The following is a 25,835-nucleotide window of genomic DNA, read 5'->3' on the forward strand; positions in this document are numbered from 1 at the left end:
CAACGTTGCATAGATGGTACGTTTGTGGTCAGTTTGGGATGGGTGGGAGGTCAAAAGCAGGGAAAACTATGTCGCCTTCACTTCTAGTCTCCTCTTCTAGGCCTACCTGCTGTTCACTCACTCTGTCTTTGTTTCATTCTCTCCTTCCTCAACACCCCTTCTCACTCACTCGCTCTATCACTTGTGCTCTTTCCCCTTGCTCTGCATTTCATAGTGGAAACATCTCTTGAATGGAGCATTAGAAAATGAGGTTACATAAAATTAACAATCTACTTATTGGAAACCAAAAATATCACAAGACTGAATGTAACCCATTTCATTAATAAAAGGGACTTTTTAAGCACCCCCCAAAAAACACATAAAACACCACGAGTGCTAGAAGAATATTATACGAGCTTGAAGACAGAATTGGGCAAATTAATTTGCAGTTGAAACTGAAGTTTGTTACTTATTCAGATATTATATGCACTGCCAATTTTTAGCTGAGATTCTAAAAGAACTCAGAGACAAAATGGACTTAAAGTTTTGTCAGAAGTGGGATTCGAACCCACGCCTCCAGGAGAGACTGCGGCCTTAACGCATCGCCTTAGACCACTCGGCCATCCTGACCACATTTACTTGATCATCTACAGAGAGGGAAAGATATTGTGAACCAAAAAAAGCACACATCTTAGGTCATGAGTGGCTAGAGCAAGAAAAAAACTCACTGCACTTTTCCAAGTAGACAACCATATAAGCCCATGTGAGGGAAATGATCAGATTTTTTCTCTCTCAAGAAAAAAGTAGAGTAAACACACAATTGTCAGAAGTGGGATTTGAACCCACGCCTCCAGAAAAGACTGCGACCTGAACGCAGCGCCTTAGACCACTCGGCCATCCTGACTTGCATTTGTGGAACCTTCCACAGGCCAGACAGCCATGCAAGTGGGGTACCGAAAAGGCATGCCCTCAATTTATTTATCCTATTATAAGTACTTCCAACAGATCTTTGAACAATCCATAGAGAGCAGTACCTATGAAGAACTCTTTAGACCTTTAAGGCAAACAAAGAGAAAGTGCTATTAACCAGCCACTTGAAAGGCCCAAAGCTGCTTTGAAATTGAGTCAACAGCCACCTCTTGGCTAGCTAAAGCAAATTCAACAAGGAATTTCAATGTCACAACATAGGGTGGAATACGCAAATCTAAGCAGCCCCTGATCACAGCCCTGAGGAAATTGCCGTAAGTGTGCTGGAGTCCAACTGTCTACCAGATGCTAGGCATTCTTCCCTATTTGCATGGCCTGTCTGGCCAGGGCATACAAGAGCATGACTCTTCCAGATGAGCTCTTACATGGGTCCTATGCTCATATAGTAAGGACTGCACTTTGTCAGCAAGACTTTATACAACCGAAATATATGAGAAACCCCAGCTCTCTTGACTAGATGAGGACGGAATCACATCCTAGGTGAAGTCCAACAGATGCAACTTCCATCAGATGTTAACCTGAAAAAGGAGATTACATCTCCAAAAGTCATGTCAGTAGTGGGATTCGAACCCACACCTCCAGAGGAGACTGCGGCCTAAACACAGCGCCTTAGACCACTCGGCCATCCTGACAGCGCAGAGTCTTAAGAAATGTATAAAAGTCACTCAGAAATTTCTGCCTCCATGCAAGCCTGAAATAATTTAAACCTTCAAACACAAGGTGCAACTTTATGCACAGGACAATAAACACAGAAGATCACATGTGAAAGCATTTCATTTCACAGGTGTACAATTTTTATGCTTTTAGAAAACCTCATACCTCTCACCAGCTATTTAGGGTCCTGTATCCTACTCACAAAATTACCTTGCCTGCGACCTCTCTCTCTACACAAACAACTACTGCACAGGAAGTAGGAAGGCAGAAGGTGGGGCATATTATGCAAATGTATGCTGTCATTGTGCCTTGCAGATTCATGCAGGATTTCTAGATCCTTGCTTGATACAAGAGAGCAGACCTTGTTTCAGATCAACTGTCCCTAGCAGGGAACGTCTGAGCACATGCAGTCTTTTGCTCTCTAGCCCCTGGCCTGGGACTTACCCTCACTGGCTGAGACGTGAATTTCTGCATACCAACGTTGCATAGATGGTACGTTTGTGGTCAGTTTGGGATGGGTGGGAGGTCAAAAGCAGGGAAAACTATGTCGCCTTCACTTCTAGTCTCCTCTTCTAGGCCTACCTGCTGTTCACTCACTCTGTCTTTGTTTCATTCTCTCCTTCCTCAACACCCCTTCTCACTCACTCGCTCTATCACTTGTGCTCTTTCCCCTTGCTCTGCATTTCATAGTGGAAACATCTCTTGAATGGAGCATTAGAAAATGAGGTTACATAAAATTAACAATCTACTTATTGGAAACCAAAAATATCACAAGACTGAATGTAACCCATTTCATTAATAAAAGGGACTTTTTAAGCACCCCCCAAAAAACACATAAAACACCACGAGTGCTAGAAGAATATTATACGAGCTTGAAGACAGAATTGGGCAAATTAATTTGCAGTTGAAACTGAAGTTTGTTACTTATTCAGATATTATATGCACTGCCAATTTTTAGCTGAGATTCTAAAAGAACTCAGAGACAAAATGGACTTAAAGTTTTGTCAGAAGTGGGATTCGAACCCACGCCTCCAGGAGAGACTGCGGCCTTAACGCAGCGCCTTAGACCACTCGGCCATCCTGACCACATTTGCTTGATCATCTACAGAGAGGGAAAGATATTGTGAACCAAAAAAAGCACACATCTTAGGTCATGAGTGGCTAGAGCAAGAAAAAAACTCACTGCACTTTTCCAAGTAGACAACCATATAAGCCCATGTGAGGGAAATGATCAGATTTTTTTCTCTCTCAAGAAAAAAGTAGAGTAAACACACAATTGTCAGAAGTGGGATTTGAACCCACGCCTCCAGAAGAGACTGCGACCTGAACGCAGCGCCTTAGACCACTCGGCCATCCTGACTTGCATTTATGGAACCTTCCACAGGCCAGACAGCCATGCAAGTGGGGTACCGAAAAGGCATGCCCTCAATTTATTTATCCTATTATAAGTACTTCCAACAGATCTTTGAACAATCCATAGAGAGCAGTACCTATGAAGAACTCTTTAGACCTTTAAGGCGTACAAAGAGAAAGTGCTATTAACCAGCCACTTGAAAGGCCCAAAGCTGCTTTGAAATTGAGTCAACAGCCACCTCTTGGCTAGCTAAAGCAAATTCAACAAGGAATTTCAATGTCACAACATAGGGTGGAATACGCAAATCTAAGCAGCCCCTGATCACAGCCCTGAGGAAATTGCCGTAAGTGTGCTGGAGTCCAACTGTCTACCAGATGCTAGGCATTCTTCCATATTTGCATGGCCTGTCTGGCCAGGGCATACAAGAGCATGACTCTTCCAGATGAGCTCTTACATGGGTCCTATGCTCATATAGTAAGGACTGCACTTTGTCAGCAAGACTTTATACAACCGAAATATATGAGAAACCCCAGCTCTCTTGACTAGATGAGGACGGAATCACATCCCAGGTGAAGACCAACAGATGCAGCTTCCATCAGATGTTAACCTGAAAAAGGAGATTACATCTCCAAAAGTCATGTCAGAAGTGGGATTCGAACCCACGCCTCCAGAGGAGACTGCAGACTAAACACAGCACCTTAGACCACTCGGCCATCCTGACAGTGCAGAGTCTTAAGAAATGTATAAAAGTCACTCAGAAATTTCTGCCTCCATGCAAGCCTGAAATAATTTAAACCTTCAAACACAAGGTGCAACTTTATGCACAGGACAATAAACACAGAAGATCACATGTGAAAGCATTTCATTTCACAGGTGTACAATTTTTATGCTTTTATAATACCTCATACCTCTCACCAGCTATTTAGGGTCCTGTATCCTACTCACAAAATTACCTTGCCTGCGACCTCTCTCTCTACACAAACAACTACTGCACAGGAAGTAGGAAGGCAGAAGGTGGGGCATATTATGCAAATGTATGCTGTCATTGTGCCTTGCAGATTCATGCAGGATTTCTAGATCCTTGCTGGATACAAGAGAGCAGACCTTGTTTCAGATCAACTGTCCCTAGCAGGGAACGTCTGAGCACATGCAGTCTTTTGCTCTCTAGCCCCTGGCCTGGGACTTACCCTCACTGGCTGAGGCGTGAATTTCTGCATACCAACGTTGCATAGATGGTACGTTTGTGGTCGGTTTGGGATGGGTGGGAGGTCAAAAGCATGGAAAAGTATGTCGCCTTCACTTCTAGTCTCCTCTTCTAGGCCTACCTGCCGTTCACTCACTCTGTCTTTGTTTCATTCTCTCCTTCCTCAACACCCCTTCTCACTCACTCGCTCTATCACTTGTGCTCTTTCCCCTTGCTCTGCATTTCATAGTGGAAACATCTCTTGAATGGAGCATTAGAAAATGAGGTTACATAAAATTAACAATCTACTTATTGGAAACCAAAAATATCACAAGACTGAATGTAACCCATTTCATTAATAAAAGGGACTTTTTAAGCACCCCCAAAAAACACATAAAACACCACGAGTGCTAGAAGAATATTATACGAGCTTGAAGATAGAATTGGGCAAATTAATTTGCAGTTGAAACTGAAGTTTGTTACTTATTCAGATATTATATGCACTGCCAATTTTTAGCTGAGATTCTAAAAGAACTCAGAGACAAAATGGACTTAAAGTTTTGTCAGAAGTGGGATTCGAACCCACGCCTCCAGGAGAGACTGCGGGCTTAACGCAGCGCCTTAGACCACTCGGCCATCCTGACCACATTTGCTTGATCATCTACAGAGAGGGAAAGATATTGTGAACCAAAAAAAGCACACATCTTAGGTCATGAGTGGCTAGAGCAAGAAAAAAACTCACTGCACTTTTCCAAGTAGACAACCATATAAGCCCATGTGAGGGAAATGATCAGATTTTTTCTCTCTCAAGAAAAAAGTAGAGTAAACACACAATTGTCAGAAGTGGGATTTGAACCCACGCCTCCAGAAGAGACTGCGACCTGAACGCAGCGCCTTAGACCACTCGGCCATCCTGACTTGCATTTGTGGAACCTTCCACAGGCCAGACAGCCATGCAAGTGGGGTACCGAAACGGCATGCCCTCAATTTATTTATCCTATTATAAGTACTTCCAACAGATCTTTGAACAATCCATAGAGAGCAGTACCTATGAAGAACTCTTTAGACCTTTAAGGCGTACAAAGAGAAAGTGCTATTAACCAGCCACTTGAACGGAACAAAGCTGCTTTGAAATTGAGTCAACAGCCACCTCTTGGCTAGCTAAAGCAAATTCAACAAGGAATTTCAATGTCACAACATAAGGTGAAATACGCAAATCTAAGCAGCCCCTGATCACAGCCCTGAGGAAATTGCCGTAAGTGTGCTGGAGTCCAACTGTCTACCAGATGCTAGGCATTCTTCCATATTTGCATGGCCTGTCTGGCCAGGGCATACAAGAGCATGACTCTTCCAGATGAGCTCTTACATGGGTCCTATGCTCATATAGTAAGGACTGCACTTTGTCAGCAAGACTTTATACAACCGAAATATATGAGAAACCCCAGCTCTCTTGACTAGATGAGGACGGAATAACATCCCAGGTGAAGACCAACAGATGCAACTTCCATCAGATGTTAACCTGAAAAAGGAGATTACATCTCCAAAAGTCATGTCAGAAGTGGGATTCGAACCCACGCCTCCAGAGGAGACTGCGTCCTAAACACAGCACCTTAGACCACTCGGCCATCCTGACAGTGCAGAGTCTTAAGAAATGTATAAAAGTCACTCAGAAATTTCTGCCTCCATGCAAGCCTGAAATAATTTAAACCTTCAAACACAAGGTGCAACTTTATGCACAGGACAATAAACACAGAAGATCACATGTGAAAGCGTTTCATTTCACAGGTGTACAATTGTTATGCTTTTAAAATACCTCATACCTCTCACCAGCTATTTAGGGTCCTGTATCCTACTCACAAAATTACCTTGCCTGCGACCTCTCTCTCTACACAAACAACTACTGCACAGGAAGTAGGAAGGCAGAAGGTGGGGCATATTATGCAAATGTATGCTGTCATTGTGCCTTGCAGATTCATGCAGGATTTCTAGATCCTTGCTGGATACAAGAGAGCAGACCTTGTTTCAGATCAACTGTCCCTAGCAGGGAACGTCTGAGCACATGCAGTCTTTTGCTCTCTAGCCCCTGGCCTGGGACTTACCCTCACTGGCTGAGGCGTGAATTTCTGCATACCAACGTTGCATAGATGGTACGTTTGTGGTCGGTTTGGGATGGGTGGGAGGTCAAAAGCATGGAAAAGTATGTCGCCTTCACTTCTAGTCTCCTCTTCTAGGCCTACCTGCCGTTCACTCACTCTGTCTTTGTTTCATTCTCTCCTTCCTCAACACCCCTTCTCACTCACTCGCTCTATCACTTGTGCTCTTTCCCCTTGCTCTGCATTTCATAGTGGAAACATCTCTTGAATGGAGCATTAGAAAATGAGGTTACATAAAATTAACAATCTACTTATTGGAAACCAAAAATATCACAAGACTGAATGTAACCCATTTCATTAATAAAAGGGACTTTTTAAGCACCCCCCAAAAAAGACATAAAACACCACGAGTGCTAGAAGAATATTATACGAGCTTGAAGACAGAATTGGGCAAATTAATTTGCAGTTGAAACTGAAGTTTGTTACTTATTCAGATATTATATGCACTGCCAATTTTTAGCTGAGATTCTAAAAGAACTCAGAGACAAAATGGACTTAAAGTTTTGTCAGAAGTGGGATTCGAACCCACGCCTCCAGGAGAGACTGCGGTCTTAACGCAGCGCCTTAGACCACTCGGCCATCCTGACCACATTTGCTTGATCATCTACAGAGAGGGAAAGATATTGTGAACCAAAAAAAGCACACAACTTAGGTCATGAGTGGCTAGAGCAAGAAAAAAACTCACTGCACTTTTCCAAGTAGACAACCATATAAGCCCATGTGAGGGAAATGATCTGATTTTTTCTCTCCCAAGAAAAAAGTAGAGTAAACACACAATTGTCAGAAGTGGGATTTGAACCCACGCCTCCAGAAGAGACTGCGACCTGAACGCAGCGCCTTAGACCACTCGGCCATCCTGACTTGCATTCGTGGAACCTTCCACAGGCCAGACAGCCATGCAAGTGGGGTACCGAAAAGGCATGCCCTCAATTTATTTATCCTATTATAAGTACTTCCAACAGATCTTTGAACAATCCATAGAGAGCAGTACCTATGAAGAACTCTTTAGACCTTTAAGGCGTACAAAGAGAAAGTGCTATTAACCAGCCACTTGAAAGGCCCAAAGCTGCTTTGAAATTGAGTCAACAGCCACCTCTTGGCTAGCTAAAGCAAATTCAACAAGGAATTTCAATGTCACAACATAGGGTGGAATACGCAAATCTAAGCAGCCCCTGATCACAGCCCTGAGGAAATTGCCGTAAGTGTGCTGGAGTCCAACTGTCTACCAGATGCTAGGCATTCTTCCATATTTGCATGGCCTGTCTGGCCAGGGCATACAAGAGCATGACTCTTCCAGATGAGCTCTTACATGGGTCCTATGCTCATATAGTAAGGACTGCACTTTGTCAGCAAGACTTTATACAACCGAAATATATGAGAAACCCCAGCTCTCTTGACTAGATGAGGACGGAATCACATCCCAGGTGAAGACCAACAGATGCAACTTCCATCAGATGTTAACCTGAAAAAGGAGATTACATCTCCAAAAGTCATGTCAGAAGTGGGATTCGAACCCACGCCTCCAGAGGAGACCGCAGCCTAAACACAGCGCCTTAGACCACTCGGCCATCCTGACAGTGCAGAGTCTTAAGAAATGTATAAAAGTCACTCAGAAATTTCTGCCTCCATGCAAGCCTGAAATAATTTAAACCTTCAAACACAAGGTGCAACTTTATGCACAGGACAATAAACACAGAAGATCACATGTGAAAGCATTTCATTTCACAGGTGTACAATTTGTATGCTTTTAAAATACCTCATACCTCTCACCAGCTATTTAGGGTCCTGTATCCTACTCACAAAATTACCTTGCCTGCGACCTCTCTCTCTACACAAACAACTACTGCACAGGAAGTAGGAAGGCAGAATGTGGGGCATATTATGCAAATGTATGCTGTCATTGTGCCTTGCAGATTCATGCAGGATTTCTAGATCCTTGCTGGATACAAGAGAGCAGACCTTGTTTCAGATCAACTGTCCCTAGCAGGGAACGTCTGAGCACATGCAGTCTTTTGCTCTCTAGCCCCTGGCCTGGGACTTACCCTCACTGGCTGAGGCGTGAATTTCTGCATACCAACGTTGCATAGATGGTACGTTTGTGGTCGGTTTGGGATGGGTGGGAGGTCAAAAGCATGGAAAAGTATGTCGCCTTCACTTCTAGTCTCCTCTTCTAGGCCTACCTGCCGTTCACTCACTCTGTCTTTGTTTCATTCTCTCCTTCCTCAACACCCCTTCTCACTCACTCGCTCTATCACTTGTGCTCTTTCCCCTTGCTCTGCATTTCATAGTGGAAACATCTCTTGAATGGAGCATTAGAAAATGAGGTTACATAAAATTAACAATCTACTTATTGGAAACCAAAAATATCACAAGACTGAATGTAACCCATTTCATTAATAAAAGGGACTTTTTAAGCACCCCCCAAAAAACACATAAAACACGACGAGTGCTAGAAGAATATTATACGAGCTTGAAGACAGAGTTGGGCAAATTAATTTGCAGTTGAAACTGAAGTTTGTTACTTATTCAGATATTATATGCACTGCCAATTTTTAGCTGAGATTCTAAAAGAACTCAGAGACAAAATGGACTTAAAGTTTTGTCAGAAGTGGGATTCGAACCCACGCCTCCAGGAGAGCCTGCGGCCTTAACGCATCGCCTTAGACCACTCGGCCATCCTGACCACATTTACTTGATCATCTACAGAGAGGGAAAGATATTGTGAACCAAAAAAAGCACACATCTTAGGTCATGAGTGGCTAGAGCAAGAAAAAAACTCACTGCACTTTTCCAAGTAGACAACCATATAAGCCCATGTGAGGGAAATGATCAGATTTTTTCTCTCTCAAGAAAAAAGTAGAGTAAACACACAATTGTCAGAAGTGGGATTTGAACCCACGCCTCCAGAAAAGACTGCGACCTGAACGCTGCGCCTTAGACCACTCGGCCATCCTGACTTGCATTTGTGGAACCTTCCACAGGCCAGACAGCCATGCAAGTGGGGTACCGAAAAGGCATGCCCTCAATTTATTTATCCTATTATAAGTACTTCCAACAGATCTTTGAACAATCCATAGAGAGCAGTACCTATGAAGAACTCTTTAGACCTTTAAGGCAAACAAAGAGAAAGTGCTATTAACCAGCCACTTGAAAGGCCCAAAGCTGCTTTGAAATTGAGTCAACAGCCACCTCTTGGCTAGCTAAAGCAAATTCAACAAGGAATTTCAATGTCACAACATAGGGTGGAATACGCAAATCTAAGCAGCCCCTGATCACAGCCCTGAGGAAATTGCCGTAAGTGTGCTGGAGTCCAACTGTCTACCAGATGCTAGGCATTCTTCCCTATTTGCATGGCCTGTCTGGCCAGGGCATACAAGAGCATGACTCTTCCAGATGAGCTCTTACATGGGTCCTATGCTCATATAGTAAGGACTGCACTTTGTCAGCAAGACTTTATACAACCGAAATATATGAGAAACCCCAGCTCTCTTGACTAGATGAGGACGGAATCACATCCTAGGTGAAGTCCAACAGATGCAACTTCCATCAGATGTTAACCTGAAAAAGGAGATTACATCTCCAAAAGTCATGTCAGTAGTGGGATTCGAACCCACACCTCCAGAGGAGACTGCAGCCTAAACACAGCGCCTTAGACCACTCGGCCATCCTGACAGCGCTGAGTCTTAAGAAATGTATAAAAGTCACTCAGAAATTTCTGCCTCCATGCAAGCCTGAAATAATTTAAACCTTCAAACACAAGGTGCAACTTTATGCACAGGACAATAAACACAGAAGATCACATGTGAAAGCATTTCATTTCACAGGTGTACAATTTTTATGCTTTTAGAAAACCTCATACCTCTCACCAGCTATTTAGGGTCCTGTATCCTACTCACAAAATTACCTTGCCTGCGACCTCTCTCTCTACACAAACAACTACTGCACAGGAAGTAGGAAGGCAGAAGGTGGGGCATATTATGCAAATGTATGCTGTCATTGTGCCTTGCAGATTCATGCAGGATTTCTAGATCCTTGCTGGATACAAGAGAGCAGACCTTGTTTCAGATCAACTGTCCCTAGCAGGGAACGTCTGAGCACATGCAGTCTTTTGCTCTCTAGCCCCTGGCCTGGGACTTACCCTCACTGGCTGAGACGTGAATTTCTGCATACCAACGTTGCATAGATGGTACGTTTGTGGTCAGTTTGGGATGGGTGGGAGGTCAAAAGCAGGGAAAACTATGTCGCCTTCACTTCTAGTCTCCTCTTCTAGGCCTACCTGCTGTTCACTCACTCTGTCTTTGTTTCATTCTCTCCTTCCTCAACACCCCTTCTCACTCACTCGCTCTATCACTTGTGCTCTTTCCCCTTGCTCTGCATTTCATAGTGGAAACATCTCTTGAATGGAGCATTAGAAAATGAGGTTACATAAAATTAACAATCTACTTATTGGAAACCAAAAATATCACAAGACTGAATGTAACCCATTTCATTAATAAAAGGGACTTTTTAAGCACCCCCCAAAAAACACATAAAACACCACGAGTGCTAGAAGAATATTATACGAGCTTGAAGACAGAATTGGGCAAATTAATTTGCAGTTGAAACTGAAGTTTGTTACTTATTCAGATATTATATGCACTGCCAATTTTTAGCTGAGATTCTAAAAGAACTCAGAGACAAAATGGACTTAAAGTTTTGTCAGAAGTGGGATTCGAACCCACGCCTCCAGGAGAGACTGCGGCCTTAACGCATCGCCTTAGACCACTCGGCCATCCTGACCACATTTACTTGATCATCTACAGAGAGGGAAAGATATTGTGAACCAAAAAAAGCACACATCTTAGGTCATGAGTGGCTAGAGCAAGAAAAAAACTCACTGCACTTTTCCAAGTAGACAACCATATAAGCCCATGTGAGGGAAATGATCAGATTTTTTCTCTCTCAAGAAAAAAGTAGAGTAAACACACAATTGTCAGAAGTGGGATTTGAACCCACGCCTCCAGAAAAGACTGCGACCTGAACGCAGCGCCTTAGACCACTCGGCCATCCTGACTTGCATTTGTGGAACCTTCCACAGGCCAGACAGCCATGCAAGTGGGGTACCGAAAAGGCATGCCCTCAATTTATTTATCCTATTATAAGTACTTCCAACAGATCTTTGAACAATCCATAGAGAGCAGTACCTATGAAGAACTCTTTAGACCTTTAAGGCAAACAAAGAGAAAGTGCTATTAACCAGCCACTTGAAAGGCCCAAAGCTGCTTTGAAATTGAGTCAACAGCCACCTCTTGGCTAGCTAAAGCAAATTCAACAAGGAATTTCAATGTCACAACATAGGGTGGAATACGCAAATCTAAGCAGCCCCTGATCACAGCCCTGAGGAAATTGCCGTAAGTGTGCTGGAGTCCAACTGTCTACCAGATGCTAGGCATTCTTCCCTATTTGCATGGCCTGTCTGGCCAGGGCATACAAGAGCATGACTCTTCCAGATGAGCTCTTACATGGGTCCTATGCTCATATAGTAAGGACTGCACTTTGTCAGCAAGACTTTATACAACCGAAATATATGAGAAACCCCAGCTCTCTTGACTAGATGAGGACGGAATCACATCCTAGGTGAAGTCCAACAGATGCAACTTCCATCAGATGTTAACCTGAAAAAGGAGATTACATCTCCAAAAGTCATGTCAGTAGTGGGATTCGAACCCACACCTCCAGAGGAGACTGCAGCCTAAACACAGCGCCTTAGACCACTCGGCCATCCTGACAGCGCAGAGTCTTAAGAAATGTATAAAAGTCACTCAGAAATTTCTGCCTCCATGCAAGCCTGAAATAATTTAAACCTTCAAACACAAGGTGCAACTTTATGCACAGGACAATAAACACAGAAGATCACATGTGAAAGCATTTCATTTCACAGGTGTACAATTTTTATGCTTTTAGAAAACCTCATACCTCTCACCAGCTATTTAGGGTCCTGTATCCTACTCACAAAATTACCTTGCCTGCGACCTCTCTCTCTACACAAACAACTACTGCACAGGAAGTAGGAAGGCAGAAGGTGGGGCATATTATGCAAATGTATGCTGTCATTGTGCCTTGCAGATTCATGCAGGATTTCTAGATCCTTGCTGGATACAAGAGAGCAGACCTTGTTTCAGATCAACTGTCCCTAGCAGGGAACGTCTGAGCACATGCAGTCTTTTGCTCTCTAGCCCCTGGCCTGGGACTTACCCTCACTGGCTGAGACGTGAATTTCTGCATACCAACGTTGCATAGATGGTACGTTTGTGGTCAGTTTGGGATGGGTGGGAGGTCAAAAGCAGGGAAAACTATGTCGCCTTCACTTCTAGTCTCCTCTTCTAGGCCTACCTGCTGTTCACTCACTCTGTCTTTGTTTCATTCTCTCCTTCCTCAACACCCCTTCTCACTCACTCGCTCTATCACTTGTGCTCTTTCCCCTTGCTCTGCATTTCATAGTGGAAACATCTCTTGAATGGAGCATTAGAAAATGAGGTTACATAAAATTAACAATCTACTTATTGGAAACCAAAAATATCACAAGACTGAATGTAACCCATTTCATTAATAAAAGGGACTTTTTAAGCACCCCCCAAAAAACACATAAAACACCACGAGTGCTAGAAGAATATTATACGAGCTTGAAGACAGAATTGGGCAAATTAATTTGCAGTTGAAACTGAAGTTTGTTACTTATTCAGATATTATATGCACTGCCAATTTTTAGCTGAGATTCTAAAAGAACTCAGAGACAAAATGGACTTAAAGTTTTGTCAGAAGTGGGATTCGAACCCACGCCTCCAGGAGAGACTGCGGCCTTAACGCATCGCCTTAGACCACTCGGCCATCCTGACCACATTTACTTGATCATCTACAGAGAGGGAAAGATATTGTGAACCAAAAAAAGCACACATCTTAGGTCATGAGTGGCTAGAGCAAGAAAAAAACTCACTGCACTTTTCCAAGTAGACAACCATATAAGCCCATGTGAGGGAAATGATCAGATTTTTTCTCTCTCAAGAAAAAAGTAGAGTAAACACACAATTGTCAGAAGTGGGATTTGAACCCACGCCTCCAGAAAAGACTGCGACCTGAACGCAGCGCCTTAGACCACTCGGCCATCCTGACTTGCATTTGTGGAACCTTCCACAGGCCAGACAGCCATGCAAGTGGGGTACCGAAAAGGCATGCCCTCAATTTATTTATCCTATTATAAGTACTTCCAACAGATCTTTGAACAATCCATAGAGAGCAGTACCTATGAAGAACTCTTTAGACCTTTAAGGCAAACAAAGAGAAAGTGCTATTAACCAGCCACTTGAAAGGCCCAAAGCTGCTTTGAAATTGAGTCAACAGCCACCTCTTGGCTAGCTAAAGCAAATTCAACAAGGAATTTCAAAGTCACAACATAGGGTGGAATACGCAAATCTAAGCAGCCCCTGATCACAGCCCTGAGGAAATTGCCGTAAGTGTGCTGGAGTCCAACTGTCTACCAGATGCTAGGCATTCTTCCCTATTTGCATGGCCTGTCTGGCCAGGGCATACAAGAGCATGACTCTTCCAGATGAGCTCTTACATGGGTCCTATGCTCATATAGTAAGGACTGCACTTTGTCAGCAAGACTTTATACAACCGAAATATATGAGAAACCCCAGCTCTCTTGACTAGATGAGGACGGAATCACATCCTAGGTGAAGTCCAACAGATGCAACTTCCATCAGATGTTAACCTGAAAAAGGAGATTACATCTCCAAAAGTCATGTCAGTAGTGGGATTCGAACCCACACCTCCAGAGGAGACTGCGGCCTAAACACAGCGCCTTAGACCACTCGGCCATCCTGACAGCGCAGAGTCTTAAGAAATGTATAAAAGTCACTCAGAAATTTCTGCCTCCATGCAAGCCTAAAATAATTTAAACCTTCAAACACAAGGTGCAACTTTATGCACAGGACAATAAACACAGAAGATCACATGTGAAAGCATTTCATTTCACAGGTGTACAATTTTTATGCTTTTAGAAAACCTCATACCTCTCACCAGCTATTTAGGGTCCTGTATCCTACTCACAAAATTACCTTGCCTGCGACCTCTCTCTCTACACAAACAACTACTGCACAGGAAGTAGGAAGGCAGAAGGTGGGGCATATTATGCAAATGTATGCTGTCATTGTGCCTTGCAGATTCATGCAGGATTTCTAGATCCTTGCTTGATACAAGAGAGCAGACCTTGTTTCAGATCAACTGTCCCTAGCAGGGAACGTCTGAGCACATGCAGTCTTTTGCTCTCTAGCCCCTGGCCTGGGACTTACCCTCACTGGCTGAGACGTGAATTTCTGCATACCAACGTTGCATAGATGGTACGTTTGTGGTCAGTTTGGGATGGGTGGGAGGTCAAAAGCAGGGAAAACTATGTCGCCTTCACTTCTAGTCTCCTCTTCTAGGCCTACCTGCTGTTCACTCACTCTGTCTTTGTTTCATTCTCTCCTTCCTCAACACCCCTTCTCACTCACTCGCTCTATCACTTGTGCTCTTTCCCCTTGCTCTGCATTTCATAGTGGAAACATCTCTTGAATGGAGCATTAGAAAATGAGGTTACATAAAATTAACAATCTACTTATTGGAAACCAAAAATATCACAAGACTGAATGTAACCCATTTCATTAATAAAAGGGACTTTTTAAGCACCCCCCAAAAAACACATAAAACACCACGAGTGCTAGAAGAATATTATACGAGCTTGAAGACAGAATTGGGCATATTAATTTGCAGTTGAAACTGAAGTTTGTTACTTATTCAGATATTATATGCACTGCCAATTTTTAGCTGAGATTCTAAAAGAACTCAGAGACAAAATGGACTTAAAGTTTTGTCAGAAGTGGGATTCGAACCCACGCCTCCAGGAGAGACTGCGGCCTTAACGCAGCGCCTTAGACCACTCGGCCATCCTGACCACGTTTGCTTGATCATCTACAGAGAGGGAAAGATATTGTGAACCAAAAAAAGCACACAACTTAGGTCATGAGTGGCTAGAGCAAGAAAAAAACTCACTGCACTTTTCCAAGTAGACATCCATATAAGCCCATGTGAGGGAAATGATCTGATTTTTTCTCTCCCAAGAAAAAAGTAGAGTAAACACACAATTGTCAGAAGTGGGATTTGAACCCACGCCTCCAGAAGAGACTGCGACCTGAACGCAGCGCATTAGACCACTCGGCCATCCTGACTTGCATTTGTGGAACATTCCACAGGCCAGACAGCCATGCAAGTGGGGTACCGAAAAGGCATGCCCTCAATTTATTTATCCTATTATAAGTACTTCCAACAGATCTTTGAACAATCCATAGAGAGCAGTACCTATGAAGAACTCTTTAGACCTTTAAGGCGTACAAAGAGAAAGTGCTATTAACCAGCCACTTGAAAGGCCCAAAGCTGCTTTGAAATTGAGTCAACAGCCACCTCTTGGCTAGCTAAAGCAAATTCAACAAGGAATTTCAATGTCACAACATAGGGTGGAATACGCAAATCTAAGCAGCCCCTGATCACAGCCCTGAGGAAATTGCCGTAAGTGTGCTGGAGTCCAACTGTCTACCAGATGCTAGGCATTCTTCCATATTTGCATGGCCTGTCTGGCCAGGGCATACAAGAGCATGACTCTTCCAGATGAGCTCTTACATGGGTCCTATGCTCATATAGTAAGGACTGCACTTTGTCAGCAAGACTTTATACAACCGAAATATATGAGAAACCCCAGCTCTCTTGACTAGATGAGGACGGAATCACATCCCAGGTGAAGACCAACAGATGCAACTTCCATCAGATGTTAACCTGAAAAAGGAGATTACATCTCCAAAAGTCATGTCAGAAGTGGGATTCGAACCCACGCCTCCAGAGGAGACTGCGTCCTAAACACAGCACCTTAGACCACTCGGCCATCCTGACAGTGCAGAGTCTTAAGAAATGTATAAAAGTCACTCAGAAATTTCTGCCTCCATGCAAGCCTGAAATAATTTAAACCTTCAAACACAAGGTGCAACTTTATGCACAGGACAATAAACACAGAAGATCACATGTGAAAGCATTTCATTTCACAGGTGTACAATTGTTATGCTTTTAAAATACCTCATACCTCTCACCAGCTATTTAGGGTCCTGTATCCTACTCACAAAATTACCTTGCCTGCGACCTCTCTCTCTACACAAACAACTACTGCACAGGAAGTAGGAAGGCAGAAGGTGGGGCATATTATGCAAATGTATGCTGTCATTGTGCCTTGCAGATTCATGCAGGATTTCTAGATCCTTGCTGGATACAAGAGAGCAGACCTTGTTTCAGATCAACTGTCCCTAGCAGGGAACGTCTGAGCACATGCAGTCTTTTGCTCTCTAGCCCCTGGCCTGGGACTTACCCTCACTGGCTGAGGCGTGAATTTCTGCATACCAACGTTGCATAGATGGTACGTTTGTGGTCGGTTTGGGATGGGTGGGAGGTCAAAAGCATGGAAAAGTATGTCGCCTTCACTTCTAGTCTCCTCTTCTAGGCCTACCTGCCGTTCACTCACTCTGTCTTTGTTTCATTCTCTCCTTCCTCAACACCCCTTCTCACTCACTCGCTCTATCACTTGTGCTCTTTCCCCTTGCTCTGCATTTCATAGTGGAAACATCTCTTGAATGGAGCATTAGAAAATGAGGTTACATAAAATTAACAATCTACTTATTGGAAACCAAAAATATCACAAGACTGAATGTAACCCATTTCATTAATAAAAGGGACTTTTTAAGCACCCCCCAAAAAAGAGATAAAACACCACGAGTGCTAGAAGAATATTATACGAGCTTGAAGACAGAATTGGGCAAATTAATTTGCAGTTGAAACTGAAGTTTGTTACTTATTCAGATATTATATGCACTGCCAATTTTTAGCTGAGATTCTAAAAGAACTCAGAGACAAAATGGACTTAAAGTTTTGTCAGAAGTGGGATTCGAACCCACGCCTCCAGGAGAGACTGCGGTCTTAACGCAGCGCCTTAGACCACTCGGCCATCCTGACCACATTTGCTTGATCATCTACAGAGAGGGAAAGATATTGTGAACCAAAAAAAGCACACAACTTAGGTCATGAGTGGCTAGAGCAAGAAAAAAACTCACTGCACTTTTCCAAGTAGACAACCATATAAGCCCATGTGAGGGAAATGATCTGATTTTTTCTCTCCCAAGAAAAAAGTAGAGTAAACACACAATTGTCAGAAGTGGGATTTGAACCCACGCCTCCAGAAGAGACTGCGACCTGAACGCAGCGCCTTAGACCACTCGGCCATCCTGACTTGCATTCGTGGAACCTTCCACAGGCCAGACAGCCATGCAAGTGGGGTACCGAAAAGGCATGCCCTCAATTTATTTATCCTATTATAAGTACTTCCAACAGATCTTTGAACAATCCATAGAGAGCAGTACCTATGAAGAACTCTTTAGACCTTTAAGGCGTACAAAGAGAAAGTGCTATTAACCAGCCACTTGAAAGGCCCAAAGCTGCTTTGAAATTGAGTCAACAGCCACCTCTTGGCTAGCTAAAGCAAATTCAACAAGGAATTTCAATGTCACAACATAGGGTGGAATACGCAAATCTAAGCAGCCCCTGATCACAGCCCTGAGGAAATTGCCGTAAGTGTGCTGGAGTCCAACTGTCTACCAGATGCTAGGCATTCTTCCATATTTGCATGGCCTGTCTGGCCAGGGCATACAAGAGCATGACTCTTCCAGATGAGCTCTTACATGGGTCCTATGCTCATATAGTAAGGACTGCACTTTGTCAGCAAGACTTTATACAACCGAAATATATGAGAAACCCCAGCTCTCTTGACTAGATGAGGACGGAATCACATCCCAGGTGAAGACCAACAGATGCAACTTCCATCAGATGTTAACCTGAAAAAGGAGATTACATCTCCAAAAGTCATGTCAGAAGTGGGATTCGAACCCACGCCTCCAGAGGAGACCGCAGCCTAAACACAGCGCCTTAGACCACTCGGCCATCCTGACAGTGCAGAGTCTTAAGAAATGTATAAAAGTCACTCAGAAATTTCTGCCTCCATGCAAGCCTGAAATAATTTAAACCTTCAAACACAAGGTGCAACTTTATGCACAGGACAATAAACACAGAAGATCACATGTGAAAGCATTTCATTTCACAGGTGTACAATTTTTATGCTTTTAAAATACCTCATACCTCTCACCAGCTATTTAGGGTCCTGTATCCTACTCACAAAATTACCTTGCCTGCGACCTCTCTCTCTACACAAACAACTACTGCACAGGAAGTAGGAAGGCAGAATGTGGGGCATATTATGCAAATGTATGCTGTCATTGTGCCTTGCAGATTCATGCAGGATTTCTAGATCCTTGCTGGATACAAGAGAGCAGACCTTGTTTCAGATCAACTGTCCCTAGCAGGGAACGTCTGAGCACATGCAGTCTTTTGCTCTCTAGCCCCTGGCCTGGGACTTACCCTCACTGGCTGAGGCGTGAATTTCTGCATACCAACGTTGCATAGATGGTACGTTTGTGGTCGGTTTGGGATGGGTGGGAGGTCAAAAGCATGGAAAAGTATGTCGCCTTCACTTCTAGTCTCCTCTTCTAGGCCTACCTGCCGTTCACTCACTCTGTCTTTGTTTCATTCTCTCCTTCCTCAACACCCCTTCTCACTCACTCGCTCTATCACTTGTGCTCTTTCCCCTTGCTCTGCATTTCATAGTGGAAACATCTCTTGAATGGAGCATTAGAAAATGAGGTTACATAAAATTAACAATCTACTTATTGGAAACCAAAAATATCACAAGACTGAATGTAACCCATTTCATTAATAAAAGGGACTTTTTAAGCACCCCCCAAAAAACACATAAAACACGACGAGTGCTAGAAGAATATTATACGAGCTTGAAGACAGAATTGGGCAAATTAATTTGCAGTTGAAACTGAAGTTTGTTACTTATTCAGATATTATATGCACTGCCAATTTTTAGCTGAGATTCTAAAAGAACTCAGAGACAAAATGGACTTAAAGTTTTGTCAGAAGTGGGATTCGAACCCACGCCTCCAGGAGAGACTGCGGCCTTAACGCATCGCCTTAGACCACTCGGCCATCCTGACCACATTTACTTGATCATCTACAGAGAGGGAAAGATATTGTGAACCAAAAAAAGCACACATCTTAGGTCATGAGTGGCTAGAGCAAGAAAAAAACTCACTGCACTTTTCCAAGTAGACAACCATATAAGCCCATGTGAGGGAAATGATCAGATTTTTTCTCTCTCAAGAAAAAAGTAGAGTAAACACACAATTGTCAGAAGTGGGATTTGAACCCACGCCTCCAGAAAAGACTGCGACCTGAACGCTGCGCCTTAGACCACTCGGCCATCCTGACTTGCATTTGTGGAACCTTCCACAGGCCAGACAGCCATGCAAGTGGGGTACCGAAAAGGCATGCCCTCAATTTATTTATCCTATTATAAGTACTTCCAACAGATCTTTGAACAATCCATAGAGAGCAGTACCTATGAAGAACTCTTTAGACCTTTAAGGCAAACAAAGAGAAAGTGCTATTAACCAGCCACTTGAAAGGCCCAAAGCTGCTTTGAAATTGAGTCAACAGCCACCTCTTGGCTAGCTAAAGCAAATTCAACAAGGAATTTCAATGTCACAACATAGGGTGGGATACGCAAATCTAAGCAGCCCCTGATCACAGCCCTGAGGAAATTGCCGTAAGTGTGCTGGAGTCCAACTGTCTACCAGATGCTAGGCATTTTTCCCTATTTGCATGGCCTGTCTGGCCAGGGCATACAAGAGCATGACTCTTCCAGATGAGCTCTTACATGGGTCCTATGCTCATATAGTAAGGACTGCACTTTGTCAGCAAGACTTTATACAACCGAAATATATGAGAAACCCCAGCTCTCTTGACTAGATGAGGACGGAATCACATCCTAGGTGAAGTCCAACAGATGCAACTTCCATCAGATGTTAACCTGAAAAAGGAGATTACATCTCCAAAAGTCATGTCAGTAGTGGGATTCGAACCCACACCTCCAGAGGAGACTGCAGCCTAAACACAGCGCCTTAGACCACTCGGCCATCCTGACAGCGCAGAGTCTTAAGAAATGTATAAAAGTCACTCAGAAATTTCTGCCTCCATGCAAGCCTGAAATAATTTAAACCTTCAAACACAAGGTGCAACTTTATGCACAGGACAATAAACACAGAAGATCACATGTGAAAGCATTTCATTTCACAGGTGTACAATTTTTATGCTTTTAGAAAACCTCATACCTCTCACCAGCTATTTAGGGTCCTGTATCCTACTCACAAAATTACCTTGCCTGCGACCTCTCTCTCTACACAAACAACTACTGCACAGGAAGTAGGAAGGCAGAAGGTGGGGCATATTATGCAAATGTATGCTGTCATTGTGCCTTGCAGATTCATGCAGGATTTCTAGATCCTTGCTGGATACAAGAGAGCAGACCTTGTTTCAGATCAACTGTCCCTAGCAGGGAACGTCTGAGCACATGCAGTCTTTTGCTCTCTAGCCCCTGGCCTGGGACTTACCCTCACTGGCTGAGACGTGAATTTCTGCATACCAACGTTGCATAGATGGTACGTTTGTGGTCAGTTTGGGATGGGTGGGAGGTCAAAAGCAGGGAAAACTATGTCGCCTTCACTTCTAGTCTCCTCTTCTAGGCCTACCTGCTGTTCACTCACTCTGTCTTTGTTTCATTCTCTCCTTCCTCAACACCCCTTCTCACTCACTCGCTCTATCACTTGTGCTCTTTCCCCTTGCTCTGCATTTCATAGTGGAAACATCTCTTGAATGGAGCATTAGAAAATGAGGTTACATAAAATTAACAATCTACTTATTGGAAACCAAAAATATCACAAGACTGAATGTAACCCATTTCATTAATAAAAGGGACTTTTTAAGCACCCCCCAAAAAACACATAAAACACCACGAGTGCTAGAAGAATATTATACGAGCTTGAAGACAGAATTGGGCAAATTAATTTGCAGTTGAAACTGAAGTTTGTTACTTATTCAGATATTATATGCACTGCCAATTTTTAGCTGAGATTCTAAAAGAACTCAGAGACAAAATGGACTTAAAGTTTTGTCAGAAGTGGGATTCGAACCCACGCCTCCAGGAGAGACTGCGGCCTTAACGCATCGCCTTAGACCACTCGGCCATCCTGACCACATTTACTTGATCATCTACAGAGAGGGAAAGATATTGTGAACCAAAAAAAGCACACATCTTAGGTCATGAGTGGCTAGAGCAAGAAATAAACTCACTGCACTTTTCCAAGTAGACAACCATATAAGCCCATGTGAGGGAAATGATCAGATTTTTTCTCTCTCAAGAAAAAAGTAGAGTAAACACACAATTGTCAGAAGTGGGATTTGAACCCACGCCTCCAGAAAAGACTGCGACCTGAACGCAGCGCCTTAGACCACTCGGCCATCCTGACTTGCATTTGTGGAACCTTCCACAGGCCAGACAGCCATGCAAGTGGGGTACCGAAAAGGCATGCCCTCAATTTATTTATCCTATTATAAGTACTTCCAACAGATCTTTGAACAATCCATAGAGAGCAGTACCTATGAAGAACTCTTTAGACCTTTAAGGCAAACAAAGAGAAAGTGCTATTAACCAGCCACTTGAAAGGCCCAAAGCTGCTTTGAAATTGAGTCAACAGCCACCTCTTGGCTAGCTAAAGCAAATTCAACAAGGAATTTCAATGTCACAACATAGGGTGGAATACGCAAATCTAAGCAGCCCCTGATCACAGCCCTGAGGAAATTGCCGTAAGTGTGCTGGAGTCCAACTGTCTACCAGATGCTAGGCATTCTTCCCTATTTGCATGGCCTGTCTGGCCAGGGCATACAAGAGCATGACTCTTCCAGATGAGCTCTTACATGGGTCCTATGCTCATATAGTAAGGACTGCACTTTGTCAGCAAGACTTTATACAACCGAAATATATGAGAAACCCCAGCTCTCTTGACTAGATGAGGACGGAATCACATCCTAGGTGAAGTCCAACAGATGCAACTTCCATCAGATGTTAACCTGAAAAAGGAGATTACATCTCCAAAAGTCATGTCAGTAGTGGGATTCGAACCCACACCTCCAGAGGAGACTGCGGCCTAAACACAGCGCCTTAGACCACTCGGCCATCCTGACAGCGCAGAGTCTTAAGAAATGTATAAAAGTCACTCAGAAATTTCTGCCTCCATGCAAGCCTGAAATAATTTAAACCTTCAAACACAAGGTGCAACTTTATGCACAGGACAATAAACACAGAAGATCACATGTGAAAGCATTTCATTTCACAGGTGTACAATTTTTATGCTTTTAGAAAACCTCATACCTCTCACCAGCTATTTAGGGTCCTGTATCCTACTCACAAAATTACCTTGCCTGCGACCTCTCTCTCTACACAAACAACTACTGCACAGGAAGTAGGAAGGCAGAAGGTGGGGCATATTATGCAAATGTATGCTGTCATTGTGCCTTGCAGATTCATGCAGGATTTCTAGATCCTTGCTTGATACAAGAGAGCAGACCTTGTTTCAGATCAACTGTCCCTAGCAGGGAACGTCTGAGCACATGCAGTCTTTTGCTCTCTAGCCCCTGGCCTGGGACTTACCCTCACTGGCTGAGACGTGAATTTCTGCATACCAACGTTGCATAGATGGTACGTTTGTGGTCAGTTTGGGATGGGTGGGAGGTCAAAAGCAGGGAAAACTATGTCGCCTTCACTTCTAGTCTCCTCTTCTAGGCCTACCTGCTGTTCACTCACTCTGTCTTTGTTTCATTCTCTCCTTCCTCAACACCCCTTCTCACTCACTCGCTCTATCACTTGTGCTCTTTCCCCTTGCTCTGCATTTCATAGTGGAAACATCTCTTGAATGGAGCATTAGAAAATGAGGTTACATAAAATTAACAATCTACTTATTGGAAACCAAAAATATCACAAGACTGAATGTAACCCATTTCATTAATAAAAGGGACTTTTTAAGCACCCCCCAAAAAACACATAAAACACCACGAGTGCTAGAAGAATATTATACGAGCTTGAAGACAGAATTGGGCAAATTAATTTGCAGTTGAAACTGAAGTTTGTTACTTATTCAGATATTATATGCACTGCCAATTTTTAGCTGAGATTCTAAAAGAACTCAGAGACAAAATGGACTTAAAGTTTTGTCAGAAGTGGGATTCGAACCCACGCCTCCAGGAGAGACTGCGGCCTTAACGCAGCGCCTTAGACCACTCGGCCATCCTGACCACATTTGCTTGATCATCTACAGAGAGGGAAAGATATTGTGAACCAAAAAAAGCACACATCTTAGGTCATGAGTGGCTACAGCAAGAAAAAAACTCACTGCACTTTTCCAAGTAGACAACCATATAAGCCCATGTGAGGGAAATGATCAGATTTTTTTCTCTCTCAAGAAAAAAGTAGAGTAAACACACAATTGTCAGAAGTGGGATTTGAACCCACGCCTCCAGAAGAGACTGCGACCTGAACGCAGCGCCTTAGACCACTCGGCCATCCTGACTTGCATTTATGGAACCTTCCACAGGCCAGACAGCCATGCAAGTGGGGTACCGAAAAGGCATGCCCTCAATTTATTTATCCTATTATAAGTACTTCCAACAGATCTTTGAACAATCCATAGAGAGCAGTACCTATGAAGAACTCTTTAGACCTTTAAGGCGTACAAAGAGAAAGTGCTATTAACCAGCCACTTGAAAGGCCCAAAGCTGCTTTGAAATTGAGTCAACAGCCACCTCTTGGCTAGCTAAAGCAAATTCAACAAGGAATTTCAATGTCACAACATAGGGTGGAATACGCAAATCTAAGCAGCCCCTGATCACAGCCCTGAGGAAATTGCCGTAAGTGTGCTGGAGTCCAACTGTCTACCAGATGCTAGGCATTCTTCCATATTTGCATGGCCTGTCTGGCCAGGGCATACAAGAGCATGACTCTTCCAGATGAGCTCTTACATGGGTCCTATGCTCATATAGTAAGGACTGCACTTTGTCAGCAAGACTTTATACAACCGAAATATATGAGAAACCCCAGCTCTCTTGACTAGATGAGGACGGAATCACATCCCAGGTGAAGACCAACAGATGCAGCTTCCATCAGATGTTAACCTGAAAAAGGAGATTACATCTCCAAAAGTCATGTCAGAAGTGGGATTCGAACCCACGCCTCCAGAGGAGACTGCAGACTAAACACAGCGCCTTAGACCACTCGGCCATCCTGACAGTGCAGAGTCTTAAGAAATGTATAAAAGTCACTCAGAAATTTCTGCCTCCATGCAAGCCTGAAATAATTTAAACCTTCAAACACAAGGTGCAACTTTATGCACAGGACAATAAACACAGAAGATCACATGTGAAAGCATTTCATTTCACAGGTGTACAATTTTTATGCTTTTATAATACCTCATACCTCTCACCAGCTATTTAGGGTCCTGTATCCTACTCACAAAATTACCTTGCCTGCGACCTCTCTCTCTACACAAACAACTACTGCACAGGAAGTAGGAAGGCAGAAGGTGGGGCATATTATGCAAATGTATGCTGTCATTGTGCCTTGCAGATTCATGCAGGATTTCTAGATCCTTGCTGGATACAAGAGAGCAGACCTTGTTTCAGATCAACTGTCCCTAGCAGGGAACGTCTGAGCACATGCAGTCTTTTGCTCTCTAGCCCCTGGCCTGGGACTTACCCTCACTGGCTGAGGCGTGAATTTCTGCATACCAACGTTGCATAGATGTTACGTTTGTGGTCGGTTTGGGATGGGTGGGAGGTCAAAAGCAGGGAAAAGTATGTCGCCTTCACTTCTAGTCTCCTCTTCTAGGCCTACCTGCCGTTCACTCACTCTGTCTTTGTTTCATTCTCTCCTTCCTCAACACCCCTTCTCACTCACTCGCTCTATCACTTGTGCTCTTTCCCCTTGCTCTGCATTTCATAGTGGAAACATCTCTTGAATGGAGCATTAGAAAATGAGGTTACATACAATTAACAATCTACTTATTGGAAACCAAAAATATCACAAGACTGAATGTAACCCATTTCATTAATAAAAGGGACTTTTTAAGCACCCCCCAAAAAACACATAAAACACCACGAGTGCTAGAAGAATATTATACGAGCTTGAAGACAGAATTGGGCAAATTAATTTGCAGTTGAAACTGAAGTTTGTTACTTATTCAGATCTTATATGCACTGCCAATTTTTAGCTGAGATTCTAAAAGAACTCAGAGACAAAATGGACTTAAAGTTTTGTCAGAAGTGGGATTCGAACCCACGCCTCCAGGAGAGACTGCGGCCTTAACGCAGCGCCTTAGACCACTCGGCCATCCTGACCACATTTGCTTGATCATCTACAGAGAGGGAAAGATATTGTGAACCAAAAAAAGCACACAACTTAGGTCATGAG

The 25,835-nt window shown here is 43.4% G+C and overlaps 24 non-coding genes across 24 annotated transcripts; all 24 read right to left on the bottom strand.

Annotated features, from left to right (window-relative positions):
- Positions 1 to 526: 526 nt before the first annotated feature.
- Positions 527 to 609, bottom strand: TRNAL-AAG (transfer RNA leucine (anticodon AAG)). The gene has a single exon. It is a non-coding gene; the product is annotated as a tRNA-Leu (tRNA).
- Positions 610 to 800: 191 nt separating this feature from the next.
- On the bottom strand, positions 801 to 883 carry TRNAL-CAG (transfer RNA leucine (anticodon CAG)). Its single transcript has one exon. It is a non-coding gene; the product is annotated as a tRNA-Leu (tRNA).
- Positions 884 to 2,622: 1,739 nt separating this feature from the next.
- TRNAL-AAG (transfer RNA leucine (anticodon AAG)) lies at positions 2,623 to 2,705 on the bottom strand. The gene has a single exon. It is a non-coding gene; the product is annotated as a tRNA-Leu (tRNA).
- Positions 2,706 to 2,897: 192 nt separating this feature from the next.
- TRNAL-CAG (transfer RNA leucine (anticodon CAG)) lies at positions 2,898 to 2,980 on the bottom strand. Its single transcript has one exon. It is a non-coding gene; the product is annotated as a tRNA-Leu (tRNA).
- A 1,738-nt stretch (positions 2,981 to 4,718) lies between these two features.
- On the bottom strand, positions 4,719 to 4,801 carry TRNAL-AAG (transfer RNA leucine (anticodon AAG)). The gene has a single exon. It is a non-coding gene; the product is annotated as a tRNA-Leu (tRNA).
- Positions 4,802 to 4,992: 191 nt separating this feature from the next.
- Positions 4,993 to 5,075, bottom strand: TRNAL-CAG (transfer RNA leucine (anticodon CAG)). Its single transcript has one exon. It is a non-coding gene; the product is annotated as a tRNA-Leu (tRNA).
- A 632-nt stretch (positions 5,076 to 5,707) lies between these two features.
- TRNAL-UAG (transfer RNA leucine (anticodon UAG)) lies at positions 5,708 to 5,790 on the bottom strand. The gene has a single exon. It is a non-coding gene; the product is annotated as a tRNA-Leu (tRNA).
- Positions 5,791 to 6,814: 1,024 nt separating this feature from the next.
- On the bottom strand, positions 6,815 to 6,897 carry TRNAL-AAG (transfer RNA leucine (anticodon AAG)). Its single transcript has one exon. It is a non-coding gene; the product is annotated as a tRNA-Leu (tRNA).
- Positions 6,898 to 7,088: 191 nt separating this feature from the next.
- Positions 7,089 to 7,171, bottom strand: TRNAL-CAG (transfer RNA leucine (anticodon CAG)). Its single transcript has one exon. It is a non-coding gene; the product is annotated as a tRNA-Leu (tRNA).
- Positions 7,172 to 8,910: 1,739 nt separating this feature from the next.
- On the bottom strand, positions 8,911 to 8,993 carry TRNAL-AAG (transfer RNA leucine (anticodon AAG)). The gene has a single exon. It is a non-coding gene; the product is annotated as a tRNA-Leu (tRNA).
- Positions 8,994 to 11,006: 2,013 nt separating this feature from the next.
- Positions 11,007 to 11,089, bottom strand: TRNAL-AAG (transfer RNA leucine (anticodon AAG)). Its single transcript has one exon. It is a non-coding gene; the product is annotated as a tRNA-Leu (tRNA).
- Positions 11,090 to 11,280: 191 nt separating this feature from the next.
- On the bottom strand, positions 11,281 to 11,363 carry TRNAL-CAG (transfer RNA leucine (anticodon CAG)). Its single transcript has one exon. It is a non-coding gene; the product is annotated as a tRNA-Leu (tRNA).
- Positions 11,364 to 13,102: 1,739 nt separating this feature from the next.
- Positions 13,103 to 13,185, bottom strand: TRNAL-AAG (transfer RNA leucine (anticodon AAG)). The gene has a single exon. It is a non-coding gene; the product is annotated as a tRNA-Leu (tRNA).
- Positions 13,186 to 13,376: 191 nt separating this feature from the next.
- Positions 13,377 to 13,459, bottom strand: TRNAL-CAG (transfer RNA leucine (anticodon CAG)). Its single transcript has one exon. It is a non-coding gene; the product is annotated as a tRNA-Leu (tRNA).
- Positions 13,460 to 15,198: 1,739 nt separating this feature from the next.
- Positions 15,199 to 15,281, bottom strand: TRNAL-AAG (transfer RNA leucine (anticodon AAG)). Its single transcript has one exon. It is a non-coding gene; the product is annotated as a tRNA-Leu (tRNA).
- A 906-nt stretch (positions 15,282 to 16,187) lies between these two features.
- TRNAL-UAG (transfer RNA leucine (anticodon UAG)) lies at positions 16,188 to 16,270 on the bottom strand. Its single transcript has one exon. It is a non-coding gene; the product is annotated as a tRNA-Leu (tRNA).
- Positions 16,271 to 17,294: 1,024 nt separating this feature from the next.
- TRNAL-AAG (transfer RNA leucine (anticodon AAG)) lies at positions 17,295 to 17,377 on the bottom strand. The gene has a single exon. It is a non-coding gene; the product is annotated as a tRNA-Leu (tRNA).
- Positions 17,378 to 17,568: 191 nt separating this feature from the next.
- Positions 17,569 to 17,651, bottom strand: TRNAL-CAG (transfer RNA leucine (anticodon CAG)). Its single transcript has one exon. It is a non-coding gene; the product is annotated as a tRNA-Leu (tRNA).
- Positions 17,652 to 19,390: 1,739 nt separating this feature from the next.
- Positions 19,391 to 19,473, bottom strand: TRNAL-AAG (transfer RNA leucine (anticodon AAG)). Its single transcript has one exon. It is a non-coding gene; the product is annotated as a tRNA-Leu (tRNA).
- A 2,013-nt stretch (positions 19,474 to 21,486) lies between these two features.
- Positions 21,487 to 21,569, bottom strand: TRNAL-AAG (transfer RNA leucine (anticodon AAG)). The gene has a single exon. It is a non-coding gene; the product is annotated as a tRNA-Leu (tRNA).
- Positions 21,570 to 21,760: 191 nt separating this feature from the next.
- On the bottom strand, positions 21,761 to 21,843 carry TRNAL-CAG (transfer RNA leucine (anticodon CAG)). The gene has a single exon. It is a non-coding gene; the product is annotated as a tRNA-Leu (tRNA).
- A 1,739-nt stretch (positions 21,844 to 23,582) lies between these two features.
- TRNAL-AAG (transfer RNA leucine (anticodon AAG)) lies at positions 23,583 to 23,665 on the bottom strand. Its single transcript has one exon. It is a non-coding gene; the product is annotated as a tRNA-Leu (tRNA).
- A 192-nt stretch (positions 23,666 to 23,857) lies between these two features.
- Positions 23,858 to 23,940, bottom strand: TRNAL-CAG (transfer RNA leucine (anticodon CAG)). The gene has a single exon. It is a non-coding gene; the product is annotated as a tRNA-Leu (tRNA).
- A 1,739-nt stretch (positions 23,941 to 25,679) lies between these two features.
- Positions 25,680 to 25,762, bottom strand: TRNAL-AAG (transfer RNA leucine (anticodon AAG)). The gene has a single exon. It is a non-coding gene; the product is annotated as a tRNA-Leu (tRNA).
- Between the last annotated feature and the right edge of the window lie 73 nt (positions 25,763 to 25,835).

This window comes from Lissotriton vulgaris, chromosome 8 (genome assembly GCF_964263255.1).
Source record: "Lissotriton vulgaris chromosome 8, aLisVul1.2, whole genome shotgun sequence".
In the NCBI taxonomy this organism is placed as follows: domain Eukaryota; kingdom Metazoa; phylum Chordata; class Amphibia; order Caudata; family Salamandridae; genus Lissotriton; species Lissotriton vulgaris.